Here is a 16,620-nt window from a genome sequence, read left to right as displayed (position 1 = left end):
ACTAACGCTGAATAAACGACGGAGAAACGTTAATGAAAGGATGAAACGTCCACCGAGCCCTTTGTGTCGGTGTGAAATCGGCGATTGGGACAAAGAGAGTCACTGGAGTCCCTTCTTTCTCCCTCAGTTTCTATTTTTCTCCACTTCTGCCTCTTTATTAATCTCTCTTTCTCTCCTTTTCTTCACTGTTTATCTACATCAGTCGTTCTCTTTTCTCCCTCTTTTACGCCTTGTCTCTCTCTCGCTGTTTTTCCATCTCTCTCTGTCTTGGCTAACCTCTGGCCCTTTTCTCAATCCCTTTTTCTCTCCTTTCGCCTTTGTACTGTCTTTGTTAATGCCTCTGTAGATGAAGTTGTCGGCTCTCACTTATTCTCTCTTTCTCATTCAGTCTCCCTTTGTTTTATCTTAATCTTTCAGTCTTTAGATAGGCCTTCAGATTCCATTGGACAAGAGCGACGGCAGGAAATCGTCACCTGAACGCCACCACGTTTTCCATTAACCAAAATTTTGTTGCCCTACTTTTATCTACGAATGTGCACGTTTATAAAGCTTCTCATTCTCAAAGCAGTCTCTATAACACTACCTGTACACTTAACGTGCACATTTATTTTTCATTTTATTTAACTTGGCAGAGAGCATGGGAACACATTTTGCTACAGTAATTTAATGCAGCCTAGAAAATAATGTCCCGAACACTCCAGAAACACTCAGCTGGAAAATATGTGTTTTTCCCTTTTAAAAATATGATTCTAGTTTGACATTTCAGTTCACATGATTCCACTTCATCAATCAATGACATGTTACTTCATCATTTAACAACATGATTCAAGCGATTGAAGTGAAATAATATCATCAAATGAATCTTCACTTATTGACATTAGATCTGGGATCTGATCTGTGCAGATGCAGCGAAACAGAACGTTTCTTGATGAAGTTGCCTGAACGGGCTCATTACAGCCGAGGGTCAGCTGTGGGTTTGTGTGTGGGCAGTTATAAAGCTAATGGCTTGCAGGGGGCAGGTTTTAATGACCTTCTAATTAAGTCTAACCCTCCCACCATTGACCAGATCATGTAGTGGAGGTTAAAGGTCATTTACATAGAGACTGGTAACCAGTGTCCACCACCAAACTAATAGAATTGGGAATAACAGAATATATCCTTCCTTTTCTTTCCATATATTTCCTATATATATATATATATATATATAAATATAAATAAATGTATCAATATCTAATCAAAATAATGGATCTGCATTCTGTCTTGGGCGATATGGCGGCTGGTTCCATGGCTTGGAATTTTTAAAAATAAAATTCAGTAGGATCAACACTGAACTTACTTCTGCTGAACAACAGCTGAAATGCATATTTTTTCTGTTATCACTGCAGCTGCTTTGAAATAATCTATATTGTATAAAGCGCTATATAGGTGACTTGCCTTGACTATATATTTGCTGAACTGAACTTCCTGACTTATAGCTGATGTGACTAATACCCAGAATGACTCCTAATATATATATATATATATATATATATATATATGCTATAGGCCTATATATATATATAGTGAAATTTAAAGTGATCAAAAAAGGCCAAATATATGGGAAAAATTATTATGAATATAATATAATATAATATATCAGGTGGATCAACTAGTTTTGTACTTGATGCACTTTAGTTATCCGGAAATAGTGTTGAAGATAAACTTAAGTATATTTGATTGCGCTAAAGTGGAACTATTGCAAGTATACTTTAGGTCCACTTTAAATATCTTGCATTTAAAGACTGATATTATACAGATATCATGTCCTTACTAATTGTTGTATTAAAACACATTTTAAGACTTAATATTAAGAAATATGCATTGCGCAATAAAGTAGTACTCCAAATAAAGTTTAATTATATTTATATAAGTAAGTCTCAAGTGATATGTCAGTAAATATGTTAATGGATTTGTAGTATACTTAGTATGAAATAAATGTATTTTAAATACATTTTGGTATAGGTTTTTATAATATAATATATGATATGATATAATACATACAAAAGATAAAAAATGGAAATAATATGAATGATTTCTTGTATACAAGACTTATTACAGTATATAAGAAAGGTTATATACTGAAAAGGTAGCAGTAAGATAAAAAAATATTATTGTATATTAAAATGACTTTATATTATTTGGACAAAAAAAAAAAAGATCAATTATTGCTGACTTTCTCTTTTCCCTTGGGAGAGAGTTTCAGGGGTCTATCCTGTCCTCCCCGCTTCCACTCCTCCCCCCTTACCCCCCAATGGGAGGGTGTTAATATAGTCGCTTTTCCCCTGGTGTTAAATAGGAACAGTTTCTCTTGTGTTAATTCTCCATTTTGTCGCTGTCTGTGTGCAAGACCTCTCTGTGTTCAGTCTCTTATTCTGCACTAAACGCTCAGCTACCCCCTCCCCTTTCTCTTTCCCTCTTTTCCCCTTTCTTTTCACACTCCCCTCTCCTTTCGTGAGGCCATCTAGATTATGTTGCTAAGGAGATTTTTTTTCGCCCTCTCTCTTTTTGCTTTTTTTTCCACTGTTTTCCATTGATTTGGTGTTAATGCATTTTCAATGCCCCTCGGTGTGTGTTGGGGGAGTGGGGGGCACTGCAAGTGCAGTCTTCACACTCACTAGAGGAATTTTACTCTGAAGGGGTCGATGAAGGGGGGAACTGCCCAAAGAGAGCCACTCAAGTGAAAAATTAGGTGATTTTTACCAAGCATGGGAGCTGGCTCACTGAGACGCACACACACGCTCACCCACACAAACCCGAGTAGCACGGTGACCACCCACTCCTCTTGTATTTTCTATCCTCTCTTCAGAAAACACTCACAGGTGGACTTGCGAGAGCTGCTATTCTCCTCGCTCGTGCCAGTAACACAGTATGTGGATATACCCATCATTCTTCAGGAGATCTGTCAGCTCCACTTCCAGCCTTGAAAATGAAAGGAAAGAAAGAAATTATCGCATTAAAGTAACAAATAAAAGTTCATTAACACTCAATTACTGGGGCATCATGAACCTTTCTTTTTTTAAGTGATCACCGGAGACAGGCAAATTTCACTATGACTGTAAGGCATAATAGTATAGTGGTGATATTTTCATGTATTATGCAAGGAAGTTTAATGATGATTTTTAAATGAATAATAAATAAAATGATAAATATCTCATTAAATGCTAACACTCGTTGGGGGTGTTGTATTAACAAATTTTTTTTTTAATGTGCACAAAAAACGGCATGATTGCATGAAGGACAAAAATGACATTTTGGATTCAAAGAAGCAAATTTCATCACACATTTACAGCATAATTTTATCTACAATAAATCTGGAATTTCTTGAAGGAAAATTGGTCATTATTTATGTTATTTTTTTGAAAGTTTGAAAAATCCACTTGGGTCAAACATGAGTGACCACATCCTCAGTTTAAATGGGTGTGACATCTCTTCTTGAATCTGATTGGTCATTCGCATTATTCTCAGAATTCTGCGATTGACCAATCAGAATCAAGCAGACAAATATGTGGTCAAGTATTTTTATATAATGGCTATTAAATTGTACAACTGACTTGTCCCAGACAACTAATCACCTGATTTGCTGTGATTGTTTCAGGTCTTGTATCATTCTGCGGGCTTTTTCTTATCACTTAATAACATAATTAATTTAGAAAAGTATCTATTTATTTGGCAAGCTATAATGTTATAAGTAGCATAACAGTCATATCATTATAAACCCCTCAGAGGGATGCATAGCCCTGTCAAGGCTTATTTTACGATAATAACGGGCTAAATGTACATTAACCCTTAATATGCCCCAGGATGTAAAAAATCATCCCATTATGAATTGAATTAGATCACCAAATGTGCCTCAATGGGATTAGCTGCCAATAAACCATTCACAAATTACATTTGCATGAAGTGAGTGCAATAACTTAAAGGGATAGTTCACCCAAAAATGAAAATTCTGTCATAATTTACTCACCCTCATGTTGTTTGACACCTGTATGAATTTATTTCTTCTGTTGAATATAGGTAACCAAACTGTTATGGGACACCATTGACTTCCATAGTATGGGGTACTATGGGGGGTACCAAAACCATGCATCAACTGTTTGGTTACAGACATTCTTCAAAAAAAATTTATGTTGTGTTCAACAGAACAGACATTTATTCAGATTTGGAACAGCTTGGGAAAGTAAATGATGACAGCTTTTCTTTTTTATCCCTTTAAAAAAGCTTGAATGACAATTACATGTTACTGGCATCTTTTCAACACATATCTCTCTGCTGTACTTGTATTTGTCCCATCCATTGTCAGTCACTCTGTGATTTTTGGTTAGAGTTATGGTGTGGATGGTGACCTCAATGGTTTTCTAGTTTCCCCTAAAGTGTGACATATAAATTATGTCTTCTGTATTTTTATTTTTATTTTTGTATACATGTTTCTGTCTCTGCCTTCCTTCCTGTCTCCCACAAACACTGCAATGTTCTTCACCTCCCAGATGTGCAGAGGATTATAATCTTGCAGCCACTTTGTGGAGTCTCCTTCTTAATCAACTAGAGTTGCCGACGCCAACTCCAGCTGCAGCCACCCAAAAGTCAGAGGTCATGACATGTCTGATTTTATATGATGAGACCCCCCCCAACACACACACACACCCCACCTGCAGAATTTCTCTGTCTATTCCATTTTTCAGTTTTTACTTGTCTCTTTCAGTTGTTCAGCTACAATCAGAATATCTGAATGCACTAAAATATTGAAGGAAAAAAAAAACATTTATTGATAAAAAAATCTGCACATTTAGAATGTAGGGAAGTTTCTGCTCATCTTGTGTGTGTTCAGGTTTGATCAGTCACTGCCGCTGTATAAATGTTACCAGAGCAGTGGGGCCACACATGACCTTGCATCATTAACCTAAAAATAAGAGAACAAGTATACTGCTAGACAGTTTTTACAGCTGACAATCATTGCAATGAATTTGTCTAGAGGGCATAGATAAATCTAGAACCCTGATTTATGCATGTCCAACTCTTCTAAAGTTACCAGCAAGTCATAATGCACAGAAATGTAACATTTAAAAAAAAATGTTAAATAAATGTGACTAGTTCTGAACATTCGTTCCACTTACGGTTGATTAAGACTGTCCCCAAAAAAGAAAAATTACATTAAAATACATTAAAAATGTAGTTTAAACATGTGGAAAGTTCATAGCATAGATATGTACTGTACTCGTTGAAATCATTTTGGTTGCATATATGGTTTTAAAAAAACTTTTTTTTTTTACAACAATCATGAATTATTCATTCTTAAAGATGCATTTTCAGGGGAGTTGCACCACATGACATTTTACAAACTAAACTAACCTTAATTTGTATTAAAAAGGTCAAATTATCTGATAAGAGGCAAATTGATCTTTTAAAAAATAAATGTTTTGGTTGTTATTATATAATAAATTAATAGATAGTAAGACAAAAAAAGTTAGATCACAGATCCAAATACTCTTCTTACTTCAGTGCAAAAGGTATTCAAAAACTGTGTGACAAATTTAAAGTGGACTCTGGAATTTAGGTTTTCCACTTTTCCACCCGTTTCTCACTTTTTCTGTGCAAAAACTGTTTGAATAATCATGTTTACTGCATGTAAACATCATTAAGGTTTGTTGTTTACATTGCTGTGTTAGAAAGTAAACACATTTTAGTGTGACTATTTCTCCTCTTTTTTTTAACAGCATGACTGTGCATACGAGTCTGTTCATGTACTCTACTCCGACACATTTCTGATTCAATCTTTTATGTTTATAATGAGAGTGGGTTAGAAAAATAGATTAGAGAGAGGCTCAGAGGAGCTGTCAAGGCCAGCATTAATTATGCAGCTTTCAGAGAGTTTGTTTACTCATACGATAATAGATAATAACATAGTGAGAATGAGCCAGGAGAAAACTAGCCAACATACAGAACTCAGCCTGAGACAATTGGAATTGCCTCAGAGATTTTGCACAATCACAATGGCTTTTATGATTAATTGTGTTTTACAAATAAAAATGCTGTCAATGCTGTGCGAACCGCCTCAGGGCTGAAGCTGTGGGGAAATGATGGAAAATCCATTAATGTTATTGACACACGTAAAGACCGTCAGACTCACACCTGTTTACTGTTATGATGGAATATATGATGGAAATTACATACAAACACATTTGTGCTCACTAATACCAGCTACTTGTTAGACAGCACTCAAACGGCGATGCCTGTGTGAACAAGCTCCTTCGTTTGATGGACGGAAAAAGAGAATCTGAGACACTATAGCATTCATCATCTATTTGATCCCTTGTGGGAAAGACCAGGGACTGAACAACAACAACAACAAAAAGCAGTAAAACTGAGCTAATTTTTCTTTTTGTCCCTTATAGGATGGGCCATTCTTTCATCTCCCTGGCTGGTACAAATTGGGCAACTGTGGACCTTTTCTCCTCAGAGCGAGATGTAGGATGCAGCAGGGCTGAGATCTCAGTCGGGCGTTGATGTGAAAAAAGTTAATCCCTCATTGGTGCCGATGTGACCCGAAAAGAATCGGCTTAAAGTGGCTCCGTTAAACTGGACACAGTTTTACCATTCAATGGCGGCACCATTCCCCCTCTCTTTCCTCTCGTCTACCATCTCCCTCCTCTCTGCCACCCACACACACCACCAGTAGTAGAGCATTAAGACAAATACATTCATAACCCTATTTTATTAAAGACTTGGGGCCCCTGGGTGTTGTGTATGGGCCCTGGGGGGCCGGTGCGACAGTGGGGCGATTAGGATAAGCCTTCCCATGAGGAACATGAACATGGCACAGCAGCCACTGGGCCCTAAGATGTCCGTTCCCCTCCCACCTCGAAACCTAATCCTCTATTTCATGCACATTAGTGCTGTGTAAACGCTCCCCCCGGCTGCCTTTACAGTGAGCTCTGCTTTAGAAGAGAGATGCGCTACTAAAGATGCTGAAAAGCAGTGGTGCACACATATTTTTACAGGCACAAGAAAGTGAAGTGTGAAAAAAATTACTTTAGTTATGGTTTATGTAAATAAAAAATCTGTATAAAATAAGGTATTGACTGGTCCACCACTTAGAGGTGCATCAATCTTAAAATTATGACCGATATGATAATTATTTTCATGGTTTGGTCGCTAATTGATAAATGGACAATATTATAATTCTGTACAATTTTGACTAAATAAATAAAGCATTAATTAATAAATAAAATGAACAAATACCCTCAAATTAAAACGCTAAAAACTATAATCAATCATTTTAAATGATACAAGTGAATTTAAGCATCACAGCATTATAAAAAGTCTCAGTGTATGAAAAGTCATTTTGAGATTTTGCTAAAGATTACATTTAACAGTGCTATTGAATTATTAGTGTTTTTAAAGATTAACTTTAAGTGAGTGTTAGATCACAGCAAGGTTATAGGGTTAATTCACCCAAAAATGAAATTTCTGTCATTAATTACTCACCCTCATGTCGTCCCAAACCCGTAAGACCTTCGTTCATCTTCAGAACACAATCCGAGAGCTTTCTGTCCCCCCATAGACAGCAATTTAATGACCAGTTTCAAGGCCCAGAAAAGTATGACATTGTTAAAATAGTCCATGTGACTAAAGTGATTCAACCTTAATTATTTTATGAAGCGACAAGTATAACCCAAAAAATAACGGCTTTATTCAACAATCTCTTCTCTTCCGTGTCGGTCTCTGACGCTGTTCACGTTGTAAACACAGCGCAGCGCTTCCAGGTTATACATCAGAACGCCGGCTCATTGTTGGCCAACGCTGTTCACGTGAGCAACACAACACATGCATGTGATGTTGACGCAGGAGCTGGCCAATAATGAGCCAGCCTTCGTGAAGGTTGATTCACTGTAGTCACATGGACTATTTTAACGATGTCTTTACTACCTTTCTAGGCTTTGAAAATGGTAATTAAATTGCTGTCTATGAAGGGACAGAAAGCTCTCGGATTTCATCAAAAATATCTTAATTTGTGTTCTGAAGATGAATGAATGTCTTACTGGTTTGGAAGGACATGAGGGTGAGTAATTAATGACATAATCTAAATGAGAAATTAACATGCATAATTAAACATAAGGCAATAAATGATATGGTATCAATATAGTGTGCATGCATAGTGTGCATTAATTTAGAGATCATTACCATTTATAAAAATGAACGTTAAGAGAACATTCTATGTAGTGGAATTGCGCTTTGGGCGACCTGAGTTCGAGTTCCAGCTTGAGGTCCTTTCCTGACCCTGAAGACTGAGAAGACTCTCCAACTTCACTTACTGTCCTCTCTCAAATGGCTGAATAATGGCAAAATGCATTGAATAAATCTTCTAAAAAGAGAGATAGCGTTAGATTACAACAAATGTATATCTACATAATGATTTAATACACAATATCGACTGACATGGTACAGATGTATTGTGCATCTGTAAAAATTTTGATAATTGTGTCATGATTCATTCAAGTTTTCTTGATTAATGTCTTTGATATCTGTTCTCACTGTTCAATCTAACAGTCTTGTGGTTAAATTCTTTGATGCTGATTCAGGGTATGAGTATGCAGAAGGAGGCCTGATATGTGTTCATGTGTGTTCATGCGTCTATATGTCTGCGTGAGAAAGGGCTGTTTCTGATCAGTGTGTTTGAAATTAGTGTGTGGGCTTGTGTGATGTGTCCCAAATCATTAGTTCTGGCATGTGTGCATTAGAAGTTTGTCGCTCTATCTGTAAAGCTGAGTGTGTGAGGGTGTGCAGTCTCAATGTATTTGTCAGCATTTAAGATTTAAATATATGTGTGTGTACTCACTGCTGTTTTGTTGTGGTCTGAGATTCTCTTGAAGCTCAGGGCCTTTGTGTTGTAGCTTTTTTAGTGTCTGAGCGTTAGAAGAAGAAAAAACTGGATTCACTTGGCTGACACAAGAGGCAAACCCTATTTAAGGCCACTTCAGAGGTGAAAAAACAAGAACCACAGTAAAAAGAAAAAAGTCCCAGTCCACAATTTAGGACGATTTATGCTTCTCTTACATTGTGAGAATAAACACTGACAATCAGCACTTTGTGGTATTACCTGTAAGACCCAATGGTACAGTTTGATCAGATGTAGCCTACTATATATATACACACACAGCCATTGACTGAGAAAAAGTATCCGATTCAACCTGCATTTACTTTTTTGATCAAAGCTTTCTAAAATTACTTTCAGTTAAATATTTTACTATCAAAGTGTGATTTCGTCCCAACAATTCATACAGAAGTGTGACTTTTAAGCGTCTGAATACTTTTGGAGTCACTGTACCACAAAAGTGTAAATTACCATTTTTATCAATATGAGTACAGCCAGTCGGCCACTCTTATTACGCCCACAGAATTCTCATCTTGAATTCATTCACTTTCTTCAGTTGAACTGACAGTGATCTGATGCCTGGCCAACCTCCAGCTGCATGTGTGTGTAGCAGCAACAGAAGAAGAACGAGAGATCAGAGAGAAAGTGAATGTGTGAGTGTCCGGCCTGAGGCAGCGTGCCATAAAGTGAGATTAGCGGTCATAATCTGCTGAAGCATGTGTGTGTGTGTGTGTGTGTGTGTGTGTGTGTGTGTGTGTGTGTGTGTGTGTGTGTGTGTGTGTGTGTGTGTGTGTGTGTGTGTGTGTGTGTGTGTGTGTGTGTGTGTGTGTGTGTGTGTGTGGCTGGCGGAGAGGTGAGTCTTATGGCCTCTGCTCGCTCACACAGACAAACGTTAAATCTCCATTTACCCTACACCAAAAATACAAACACCACAAAGGAAAGCAACATGAGGCTCATTGTCTGAACTGTTTTAGGCTCCATTCCACCTTTTTCCCCATGTGCTGTGAAATAAATCATACTCAAAATCCAAATTTGAATTCAATGGAAACCCACTACAGCAGGGACTCGTTCCCATATCGCAGACACCAGGCCCTTTGATGTTTTTTCGTGACTGACTTGTAACGTGTGTTGACTAGCATTGTGGGCTTTCTGTATTAAGGGCTTCTGTTATATTAAAATTAGAGGCTTGTTTATCTAATTACAACAACAATATACTGTAAATAGTTCACATCCCATTTATCTATCCGTTCTCACACTCAGAGAGACAATAATGTGCATAATTTCAGGCAAAAGAAATTAAAGAGAAAGGAAGAATCATTATGGAAAAGATAATGAGACTGCAAACGCATGCGGTCTTCCCAGACACAATGTCCCGGACATACTTTGAGACACTTCTCAACATTAGATTACTTTAAACTGGGAGAGGACTGCCAAAAAATACTACAATTGATGAACTGATTAGAAGGTGAAGAGAGAAAGAGAAAGGGAGAGACTCTTGACCCTGAAGTGGGGGTGTTGGAGGGTAATTAAACAGAAAGAAAAGAAAAAGAGAGACTCAGAAAAGCATTATAAGCCTGTGCACTCTGCTCATAAATTCTACAAGTCCATTAATTATTGCCTAAAGAGTTTTTTACCCCTACAAAACAATTAAATCTGATGAATAGGCCATTTAAATATAGTTCTCTATCCCCTAGCATACGTTAGATTTTTATTCACAGTTACATTTAAAGACAGATGATGACAATGAAGGGACTCAGTTTGGTGCGCAGTATCCTCTACTTCCCACTAGAGTAAGTTCATTGTGTGGCACATACTGCCCCCTATCGGTGCATATGAGTAATGGACACTGGAACTAAATGAAGTAATAGGCTAAGTGGTAAGTAGAGAAGCGTCGGTTCTTCTACTGGCTTACACATATACCGAGTTCAGCTTTACTGAACACGAGACTACGTCATCTCACTATTTTGATTTCTCAAACCTCTACTACTGTCATTTTCAGTCACATTTTGAACCATTTACATATTAAATAAAATATCATGACAATGTAAAATATGGAGGCTAATGACAGTAATGAAAAACTATTTAGCCCGTTCAACATCTGTATAGTTAACACATCACACGAAGTTTTGTTTTAAGCTATAGGCCTATTGTGAGGTTCATATTGTCGGAAAGATGAGGCGTGGAGGATGTAACCTAGAGACGACCTGCCGCGGTCACAATGCAGCTTTTGTCGCCTCAAAAACAATCCTCTTTCAGTTTCCTAGCCTAATGAATGCGCATTGTATAGGCTAGCTATAACATAAGCCCACCTTTGTTTTCGCGCAGCATCTCAAATTAACTCCTCCCAAATAGGATACTGTTGAAATAGGCAGTTTTCAGAACAACATATTTTTTAGGCATAAAAATGTACGAAGGAGCAGTTTGCGTGTAATCAATATTGTACAGCGCGATAAGTGAGAAAAACTGAGACGCTTCCACATTCGGAACTGTTCTGGAATGCAACTCCCGTCAACTTCTGCCTAAAAATGAGAAAGTATCCTACTTCAATTAAATACCTTCAACCAAACGCAATGAATTGTGTTTCTGTGTCTGAGATAAAATGATGGCATCAAGAACAGAAATTAAAATCTCATGTTTGGGTATTTAGGCTACACGATTTCTGTGGGAGCTTGTGAATGTATTCTGGTGTTGAATGGAAATTATTGTTTGTGCTGTTGAGTAGGCCTATTTATGGAAGCCAAGCCTGAAGATTTCTGCTTCAGAATAACAAGATGATCTAAATACGCATATAGTAGGTGAAAACATGTGAAAAGAGAAGCATGTCCAAATTCACAGTATTCATAAAAAGGAAGTCTGGCAATCGGAGTGAGCAGGGCATAGGGATGCTCACTTCCGATTGGAATTTGCCCTTAAAGTTTAAATCTGATGGACCCTTTTCCACGAGGCCAATGTCAGTGAATCAACGCAACTTAAGCTTGAAAACATGACGATTGTCCAGATTACATTCATACTACACAACACACTGTTTTAATGGTTGTAATTACTTTAAGATTTTTTTCTTTAAAACTGAATTGCCTTTTAAATTGGTAACACTTTATTTCAATGGTCCACTTTAGACATTCTACTAAGTTTGCAACTACATGTACTTACTCTCATTAGAGAATTAGTTGACTGTCTGCTTAAGTGCTAACACTTTGTTTTGATGCTCCACAACAGACATCCTTCTAAAACTAACTTTGCAACTACATGTCAACTTATTCTATTTATTTTGTTATCTGAGTCAGAAACAACCTTCCATAAGTAGGGGAGAGCGGGGTATGTTGTCACACTTTTCACACTGTCTAACATTTACTGAGCACCATATCACAATGGTATAAATGTCATACCAAATGAAAGAAGGAAGTCTTGGGCACATATGTTGTAGTCATAATATCTTCATATCTTATCTCATTATAGAGTTGTAGACTGTAGAATAGAGAGTGTGCACTTGAGACAATTTGCCCCATCGGAGGTTAAGTTGTCACACTAGATTATCTAAAAATAAGAACACAACTACTTAATTGCGAATATTGATTTTTTTATTTTTTTTATTTATGATTTTAATTTATTTCGAACCAAAACTGGAAATATAAACTTTTGTGCCTGGAGAATCTGGAAAAACAATTATTTAAATCCAAACAATGCACATTTCCATCAAAATTTCCATTGGTGCTAGACCCTGGCAGAGCAGAGTTGGTGCTAGAGCCTGGCAGAGCAGTGTTGGTGCTAGAGCCTGGCAGAGCAGGGTTGGTGCTAGAGCCTGGCAGATCAGGGTTGGTGCTAGAGCCTGGCAGAGCAGAGTTGGTGCTAGAGCCTGGCAGAGCAGAGTTGGTGCTAGAGCCTGGCAGAGCAGGGTTGGTGCTAGAGCCTGGCAGAGCAGTCTTGGTGCTAGAGCCTGGCAGAGCAGAGTTGGTGCTAGAGCCTGGCAGAGCAGGGTTGGTGCTAGAGCCTGGCAGAGCAGTCTTGGTGCTAGAGCCTGGCAGATCAGGGTTGGTGCTAGAGCCTGGCAGAGCAGAGTTGGTGCTAGAGCCTGGCAGATCAGGGTTGGTGCTAGAGCCTGGCAGAGCAGGGTTGGTGCTAGAGCCTGGCAGAGCAGAGTTGATGCTAGAGCCTGGCAGAGCAGGGTTGGTGCTAGAGCCTGGCAGAGCAGAGTTGGTGCTAGAGCCTGGCAGAGCAGTCTTGGTGCTAGAGCCTGGCAGAGCAGAGTTGGTGCTAGAGCCTGGCAGAGCAGGGTTGGTGCTAGAGCCTGGCAGAGCAGTGTTGGTGCTAGAGCCTGGCAGATCAGGGTTGGTGCTAGAAGCTGGCAGAGCAGAGTTGGTGCTAGAGCCTGGCAGATCAGGGTTGGTGCTAGAGCCTGGCAGAGCAGAGTTGGTGCTAGAGCCTGGCAGAGCAGAGTTGGTGCTAGAGCCTGGCAGAGCAGGGTTGGTGCTAGAGCCTGGCAGAGCAGTCTTGGTGCTAGAGCCTGGCAGAGCAGACTTGGTGCTAGAGCCTGGCAGAGCAGGGTTGGTGCTAGAACCTGGCAGAGCAGTCTTGGTGGTAGAGCCTGGCAGATCAGGGTTGGTGCTAGAGCCTGGCAGAGCAGAGTTGGTGCTAGAGCCTGGCAGATCAGGGTTGGTGCTAGAGCCTGGCAGAGCAGGGTTGGTGCTAGAGCCTGGCAGAGCAGAGTTGGTGCTAGAGCCTGGCAGAGCAGGGTTGGTGCTAGAGCCTGGCAGAGCAGAGTTGGTGCTAGAGCCTGGCAGATCAGGGTTGGTGTTGGAGCCTGGCAGAGCAGGGTTGGTGCTAGAGCCTGGCAGAGCAGAGTTGGTGCTAGAGCCTGGCAGAGCAGGGTTGGTGCTAAAGCCTGGCAGAGCAGGGTTGGTGCTAGAGCCTGGCAGAGCAGAGTTGGTGCTGGGGCCTGGCCTTTAACATTATGTCAGGTGGTGTACTGCCATGTTCTGTCTTTCGTTGATAATTTCGAACCATCTTTCTTCCTTCCTTCCTTCCTTCCTTTCCTTCAAAACCCTTATTGCAATTACAAATAAATTAAAATACAATATCACAATGTTTTTTGAGCATGTTCTATGCGTTTATTTGTACTGTGACAACTTGCCCCAAAGTCAGTGAGACAACTTGCCCCAAACTGACATGTGTGTTAATGTTGGCTAAATCTCAAGGTAAGCTCAACATAGCACTTTAGCTAAAGTATCAAAAGACTCGTTACTGTCTCCTCTATTTCGTGCAAAATTATTATTTTTAACATTCATACCTAACAAAGTGGTATTGCATAAAATGTAAAGTGCAAATTTTTTACTTTTTAAGCAGAAAATTAAGAAAATTGTGCTAACGTCAGATTAGAGTGATCTTGACCACATGTGAACAGGAAGTTGACTATAGAAGAAGAATCCACACAAAGTGGCTATTTGATTTTTGAGATAGAGCCTCTAGTGTTGGAGTTATGAACAGTGTGACAACTTACCCGTGTGACAACTTACCCCGCTCTCCCCTATTTCTTCCCTTCTCTTTAAAACTTTACTCAGTTTTACTAATTATTTTGTTTTTGTGAGCATTTTATATACCCCTGCTTCTAGCCATAAGCATTCCCAGTAAATATGTTTTATTCATTTTTTTTTTTTCAAATTAAATGGTCTATGCCATCCACCTCCAATTCAAAGCTCTCTAAAATTAAGAAAATTATCTCATTTGTGTCTATTTTCATTCCTTTTTTGGAGAAACACCTGAGACAAAGTTTATATTCAAACATCACTGAAAACTCTGATTAGAAGTCGCATGATAAAAGAGAAACATCTGAGCAATAAACCTTTACGTTTGGGCATTGCTGTAAAATTCACATGCACAACAACATTGATGTCCCTTATCTTCTTAACCAGAGAAACCCCTTTGGGATTCCACCCCCTCTTTCTTTCTCTTTCCTCATTACAGAGATAAGTTTATACTGTCCCACTATCCCAAGATAGCCATGGCTCTCTGGTGTCTATCTCCCTTAGATACATTTCTGCATGCCATTTAAAACTTTACCTTTGAACAATCCCTCACGTCTCGCCTGTCACATCTGACAGGTCACTCACAGGATAGCAGCACTATTCATTAGAAAAAAGACAGCTCATTGCACTCCCTCCATCTACTGCTCTCACAGCCGTCTGGTCGCTGTGGAGACGAAGAGACAGTGAGAGATGGTCTGGTCTGAAGTGCCAAGGATGGGTGACGTACAACAGCTACAAACAACACACCCAAGAGAGAAGATAAGAGTAGACCGCACATTAACATGCTTTTTCTCACTCACACAAATAAACACATTGGCACATTCAAGACATGAGGATAATTTCCACACATGCTTGCTTGCTGCTCATTAGCATTATTATGTGAGTTATTTATTTACACATGCAAACGAAAACAACGTTTTCACTATTCCTAATTAAAGTTCAGGAATTTTATTCTACCCTCAAAATGTAGAAATCACTACTTCAAAAAAGATCAACATTATTATATCAACAGAACTCCACAAAATAATGTTTGTTACTTAAAAGGTTTAATTAAATCAATAAATTAGAATTTTTAACTTGCAGCCATGCATTTATTTAAGTTGTGGTAACAGGTCCCATAATTACTTTTTTTTGTTTTTCTCCTTTTTTATCTGGTTGCCTCACAATTCTTTGTAAATCCTTCTCTTTCAGACTCACATCTCTGTTCTGATTTAATTAATTCGACCATGTGAGTTTATTTCATGCTCTTGCCTTATTATTCTCTCCTTCTCAGTCTTGTTGAGATGAAACGTGTGTTGCGTCTGATGCCCATGCTGGGGGGTCTGAGTCATTGGCTGGCTCGAACTAGAGTAACTGACTCCAGTCTGTGATATCCCACTGATTTATGATCAGTACTTCCTGCCCTGAGCTTAACCTGCAACATTACGACCAAACAGGCAAAAATGTTGCCGGAACACCTTCTGCATTCACACAAAGGATTGCGCTCTCTCAAAATAATCAATAAATGTCCTCAGGAACACAACTTAAATCAATTTTAATTTGGTCATTCAAAACATCTCACTGAATCAATAAATTCTTGTCAAATCAACTATAGATTTGTAGCTTGGCAAATTATCACTTAGCAAAACAGTTTGTCAGTTACTCATTTTATTCTCGCCTGTATCGCTATAATACATTATTATTATATTGATATTAAATATTTCTCAAATTAATATTTAAGAATATTATAAAAAAGTATTGATGTTAAATTTCTGTACGTTGAAAATCCTAAAAAAATGATCATGGTTTCCACAATAATTTTAAGCAGCACAACTGTTTTGAATATTGATAATAATAATAAGAAATGTTTCTTGAGCATCAAATCAGCATATTAGAATGATTCCATGTGACACTGAAGACTGGAGTAATGATGCTGAAAATTCAGGTTAGTTCAAAAAGAAAACAGTTTTTTTAAATTGTAATAATATATCATGATATGACCGTTTTACCATATTTTTTTTTTATCAAATAAATGTAGCCATGGAGAGGCTTCTTTCAAAAACATTTAAAAATCTTATATAATATTAGATGAAAACTTAAAACTTAAAAAAGAAAAAAAAGAAGAAAAAAATGGTAATATTACTAAAACTTTAAAAAAACAGCACGTCAAATTACTAAAACTTAAACAGAAAATATTAAAATAGAAGCAATTCA

The 16,620-nt window shown here is 38.2% G+C and overlaps 1 long non-coding RNA gene across 1 annotated transcript in view; it reads left to right on the top strand.

Annotated features, from left to right (window-relative positions):
- The window catches only part of LOC143729368 (uncharacterized), a 34,901-nt gene extending 25,782 nt beyond the window's left edge, over positions 1–9,119 (top strand). The window contains exon 4 of the long non-coding RNA XR_013199991.1: positions 6,429–9,119. This is a non-coding gene — a long non-coding RNA (uncharacterized LOC143729368). The remainder of the gene's footprint in view (positions 1–6,428) is intronic.
- Positions 9,120–16,620: the final 7,501 nt, after the last annotated feature.

Source organism: Siphateles boraxobius, unplaced genomic scaffold, assembly GCF_051911475.1.
Source record: "Siphateles boraxobius isolate OS27281-9 unplaced genomic scaffold, OSU_SipBor_1 8, whole genome shotgun sequence".
NCBI classification, from domain to species: Eukaryota; Metazoa; Chordata; class Actinopteri; order Cypriniformes; family Leuciscidae; genus Siphateles; species Siphateles boraxobius.
Note: the sequence above shows the minus strand (reverse complement) of the source record. Positions and strands in the feature narration are given on the sequence as shown.